This window comes from Podarcis muralis, chromosome 6, assembly GCF_964188315.1.
Source record: "Podarcis muralis chromosome 6, rPodMur119.hap1.1, whole genome shotgun sequence".
Lineage (NCBI taxonomy): Eukaryota > Metazoa > Chordata > Lepidosauria > Squamata > Lacertidae > Podarcis > Podarcis muralis.
Genome location: NC_135660.1, coordinates 93,944,150 through 93,950,149, shown reverse-complemented (window position 1 = coordinate 93,950,149; position 6,000 = coordinate 93,944,150).

The following is a 6,000-nucleotide window of genomic DNA, read 5'->3' as shown; positions in this document are numbered from 1 at the left end:
TTGTTCCCTTGAAGTCACAGCAGTGCTTGCCCCATGAAATATACTCGGAGTCGAGTGTGGATTTCATGCTCTTTATTCAGTTCATAGTAGTGAGGAATGAAAGTTTCCCCAAAATATCTGCTTTATATACATTATTTACACAATGGGCCGCACATGATTGGCTAATTCTGGGATTCTCCTGTAGGCCAATCAGGTTGCGGATTCACTTCCACCTGGAGCTGGATTGGGTGGCTCCTGCGGACCAATCATACTGCTGCATTGTTCTAGGACCAATCAGACTGCTGCATTCTGGACCCTATTGTTCTAGGGGACCAATCAGACTGCTGCATTCTGGACCCTATTGTTCTAGGACCAATCAGACTGCGGCATTCTGAATCCTATTGTTCTAGGACCAATCAGACTGCTGCCTTTTGGATCCTATTCAACTCAGTACATAACACCCCAGAACTGATGTCACATATGGTGTCAGAGGTGGGATGGGTATGGTTTGAGGGAAAAGGCCTTGCAGACCATATTGGACGCCTGACAGGCCAGGTTTGGCCTGTATGGTGGATTCCTGCATTGGAGGGGATTGGACTAGATGACTCCTTCTATCCATACAATTTTATGAGTCCCCTGGCGCTTGAGTTTGGCAGGGGGTGGAGGCTAAAAGTGGCAGATTTTGGCAAGAAGTCCAACGCTGCTGCAGCAGCAGCCTTTGGGGTGTGGTTTGTGGGAAGAGGGTCTTTCAACAGAGTCAGTAGCAATAGTGTCAGAGAAGCTTTCAGTGAGAGCAAGTAGCTGGGGGAAATATAATAGAGTTAAATAAGACATTATCCTGACTGTGTGAATGCAATGAAATAGCAGCTGAGGACTTTTAAAAAAGCCTTTGTTTACAGGGCAACTGGGCGCACTGTAAAGCACAATGCCAGTGAGATTGCAGCCCCCTCTTATCTCAGTTTGTGGAGATCCCAACCCATGTACATTGTCGTGGGTCCTGTTGACACTCCGTAGCTCAGAGTAAGCCCTGATGGCAAGAGCCAGAGTCTTCCCCAGCCCCCCTACAAAAGTTCACCTAAATGTAAAGTAACAAATGGAAATTTGTGCCAGGGGACCATGCCCCAAGTCTTTCAAGTGCTTAGCACCTGAAAGGTGTCTGTCCCCTACAGAGCCCACAGTGAAGAGCAGTGTGGAGAAGTCCAAGCATGGAAATCCATCTTTATAGATCAAACCTGGAGTCCAATGACATTTGCCCAAAGGGCAAGCCGCAGAAGTCCTCTGAGAATCATCTCTCATTTCATAGACACTCATGACAACTGGATGCAAAGTAAGGAAAGCCAATGCTTTCAGCGAACTTTCAAAGACAAGAGGAGGAAATAGCTACAGATTGGTTTACAATTTATTTTTTATTTTAGTCCAAGGTTGAGGTCAGTAACAATGTGAAGATCCTGAGACAAGTCTCACTTTTGTGCCATGATAAACCTGCTCCTGTGCCTTAACGGGGAGACAGATGATATTGTCAGATGACTGGGATACAGCTCTACATAATTCATCCCATTTCTCTTGTAATTCCTTCCCAGAGCTTTGAGAGAGGGATTCTTGTGCCATAATGGAACTGCAATTTTTTTTATATAAGAAAAACCCCTTAATCTTTTATGGAAGGAGCGCATGTCAAATGGCTGGGGACTGTTGCATTTTTAATGCAAACTGCATATCCCAGGTTTGCTTTGAAATATTGAGAATGGTTCTCATACAGTTCTGCAGGCTAATAAAGATGCTTTGTAAATAAGGGTTCCAAAATAAGTGTACTGTATCTTTCTCTCTTTGCAACGTTTAACCAGCGAATGGCCACTGCAGTTGTGGAGGAACCATTCTTCCACCTTCTTGTCTATATTGTGGGAATGTTGAGGGTGGCAGGAGAGGATATATTATTAACATCTTTCCTAACTTGTGCTAGCAAGTTTATTCACTTAGCAGAGTGCATTCCCCTTCTTACGCAGCAGAGAGCTGGTTGCAAACTCGTGTGAGTTTCTTGAGACACTTCAATCTGGCTTGCCCAAATTGAGATATATTCTAATATTCCTGGTAAGACCCCTTTGGATCCCTCCTAAAAGAATAAAGACACAACAGTCTTATTCATAAGTAACAAAAAAGTAGTTTTTACTGACGATCGGGCAGAGCTTTAGGCTTAAACAGGTTTACCCCATATGGGAGATAACCTGAGGGACTTGGCCTTTTATCAGGTCTGGAAAGGCCACGCCCACCTACCAGTCACATGCAAGGAAGGATGCTCCAGGCGAGGAGGAACAGGAAGTTCGAAGGGCTGGACCAACACCCCCTGCATGACCACTCTAGGAAAACAAGGAATGTTGTACTTGACTGCTCCCAGTGGAATATACTGTATATATATCCCAGAAGTTAAGAAAAAATGACTGGAGATTCTGTATGTGATTCTACATATATCTGCATCTTCTTTCTGGCACTTTTACTGATACATACATGTACTCTTGCCATTGGTGTGTGAGATCCATGGTGTGTGAGATCCATGGGGAAAGGCACACTGAAGGCCTCATTCTCCTTGATCCATAGTAGATGCTTCAAGAAATGAGGTAACTGAAGACCATATGGCCAGCATGACTAAGCCGCTTCTGGCGAATCAGAGCAGCGCACGGAAACACCATTTACCTTCCCGCCGGAGTGGTACCTATTTATCTACTTGCACTTTGATGTGCTTTCGAATTGCTAGGTTGGCAGGAGCAGGGACCGAGCAACGGGAGCTCACCCCGCAGCAGGGATTCAAACCGCCAACCTTCTGATCGGCAAGTCCTAGGCTCAGTGGTTTAACCCACAGCGCCACCCGCGTCCCAAGCTAGAGGTTACTACACATTAAAAGGGATTCAAACAGGCCCTGTCCCTAGTCCCCTTCAAGGTTTTATTTAACTTTCTTATGGATATGACGCTCCTTCAGTCACTATTGTACCCCCAAAATAGAAGACTGAGGCCTTCTAACTGAGGTCGTTTCTCGGTTGGGGTCCCAAGAACCTGGGTCATAGTTCTGGTTTGTGGAGCACCTGCTCTGGGGGAGCTGGGTATGTGTTAGCAGATAAAACCAGAATAATGGCAGATTTCTAACATGGTGAAAACATTAGAAACAAACCCAGGAAACTCAGAACTCCCCAAATCCATGGAAGATTTATTTGAAGAGAATTTCGGAAGGATTCCTACTCAGTCTGTTTTTTATTTTTGGGGTAAAAACTGAAGGAAAACAAGTTTTGACTGTGATTCTCTGATTCAGGGCGGCATTGTTCTTTCTTCATATGCTCTTCACTGGAGTCAAGAGCAGAAAACACAAGGCAGTTTTAGACCAGACGTACCAATATGGACTGCAATGAAGTGTCTTCTCTTATCCAGGCTAAACCACTGTTCCTCATAAGTTTGATTTCCACACCCTTTTCCATCTTGCTCACTCTCCTCTGCACATGTTCTAGCTTGTCATTATCCCTCTTAAAACAGCAGAGACAAAAACTGGACACAGGACTCCAGGCAGTCAGACCAAAGCGGAACGGAGTACTGCTGCTATTTCCCTTGATCTAGACACTATGTTTATGTCAATGCAGCCTACAACTGAATTCACTTTCTTTGCTGCTGCATCACACTTAGGACTCGGGTTAAGCTTGTGGTTTACGAAGACCGTTAGATCCTTTTTACACATAGTGGTACCTAGGGTTAAGAACTCAATTTATTCTGGAGGTCTGTTCTTAACCTGAAACTGTACTTAACCTGAAGCACCACTTTAGCTAATGGGGCCTCCAGCTGCTGCTGCGCGATTTCTGTTCTCATCCTGAAGCAAAGTTCTTAACCCGAGGTACTATTTCTGGGTTAGCGGAGTCTGTAACCTGAAGCGTCTGTAACCCGAGGTACCACTGTACTGCTGTCAGGCCAGGTGTCCCTTATCCTATATTTGTGCATCTGATTATTCCTAAGCGCAGGAACTTACAGTTGTCCCAACTGAAATTCATTTTGTTAGTTCTGACCCAGTTTCACAACTTGTTAAGCTCATATTGAATCCTGATTCCATCTTCTGAGGACGCCCATTTGGTGTCATCCACAAATGTGTTGAACGTCCATCAATTCCTTCATCCAAATAACTGGTCAGATAGTATAGCAGGGCATCTGTTGCTGAAGAAATAAGGTTGCCTTCCATTTCTGTGTAGGAGAGCCAATGCAAGTGTAAATAGTGTTTGACTTGGATCATGGAGGCATTGATTCAAATCCTTGCCCAGCTCAGTAGGAGAGCCAAGTCAGTCTCATCTCTAAGCCTGACCTACCTAGGCAAACCTAGACAGCATCTTAAAAAGCAGAGACATCACCTTGCCAGCAAAGGTCCGTATAGTTAAAGCCATGGTTTTCCCAGTAGTGATGCATGGAAGTGAGAGCTGGACCATAAAGAAGGCTGATTGCCTAAGAATTGATGCTTTTGAATTATGGTGCTGGAGGAGACTCTTGAGAGTCCCATGGACTGCAAGAAGATCAAACCTCTCCATTCTGAAGGAAATCAGCCCTGAGTGCTCCCTGGAAGGACTGATCGTGAAGCTGAGGCTCCAATACTTTGGCCACCTCATGAGAAGAGAAGACTCCCTGGAAAAGACCCTGATGTTGGGAAAGATTGAGGGCACAAGAAGGAGGGGACGACAGAGGATGAAATGGCTGGACAGTGTTCTCGAAGCTACCAGCATGAGTTTGACCAAACTGCAGGAGGCAGTGGAAGACAGGAGTGCCTGGCGTGCTCTGGTCCGGGGGTCACAAAGAGTCGGACACGACTAAACAACTAAACAACAACCTTGAGAAACCATGAGGCTAAAACAGTGATAACCTCCATGTCCCCTTGAAGTGGGTAGGATACACTCACTCAAGCTGTTGGGGGCTCTATTATTGGTTTTAGTGCCCCAGCTGTTTAAAAGTGTTTTTAAATTTTGGTTTTCATTTGCCTTTGTTTTAAATAAAAGGGCATAGGATGTGTCTGAGAAGAGAGGAGCAGGGGAGAGCAAGGGGAACCCGCAATCACAGTAGGAGGTATGGAGTTGGGAGTTGGAACAGGCTGGGTAAAGGGGCACACAGCACAGGTAGTTACTGTGCCATATGCCAGCCCCTCCTTCAACCTGGGGGATTGCAGTTGTCCTATCAGCCAGACCTTCAGGTCTGTGGCTGCTGTTGCTGAATGCCAGAGCAAGACCTCCCTCATCCATGAACCTACCCAGACCCTGAGATCATCCTCTGACTTATCATATGTGGTGGGAATGTAAAAAGGTGAAAAACTTCTGGGAAATGATATACAATGAGATGAAAAAAATGCTGAAGTATACATTCATTAAGAAACCAGAAGCATTTTTACTGGGCATTGTAGGAGATGATATAAACAGAAAGGACTGTAAGCTGTTTTTATGTGCAATGACGGCAGCAAGAATATTACTGGCACAAAAATGGAAGCAAGAAGAACTACCGACGAAAGAAGATTGGAGGATGAAATTGATGGACTATGCAGAAATTAGACAAACTCACAGGAAGAATTCGAAACCAGCGGGACCAGGGATTCACAGAAGATTGATGTGAATTTACGGATTATTTGAAAAGTAATTGTGATGACCAGATTACATTGGTAGGTTTGCAATAAGTTTTGTGAGGTGGATAATTTGAACTCTTGCATAATTGGATGAAAAGGGAGACATTAGTTAAGAGAATTAAAGGCAGTATGTATTTAAGAAATGCAGAAGAAATGATATAAATGGGGGATCATCAGAGATGTTGATGGAAGTCCAAAAGATTGTATAAGATGTGAAATTTTGTTGTATGTATGACAATTAATATGTTTAAAAATGATTATAATTATTTTTAATAGATCATCCTCTGAGGCCCTTCTTTGTGTGTCTCCTACATGAGAGGTCCAGAGGGTGGCAACACAAGAATAGGCCTTTTCTGCAGTGACTCCCTGCTTGCAGAATACTCTCCCCAGGGGATTCCTCT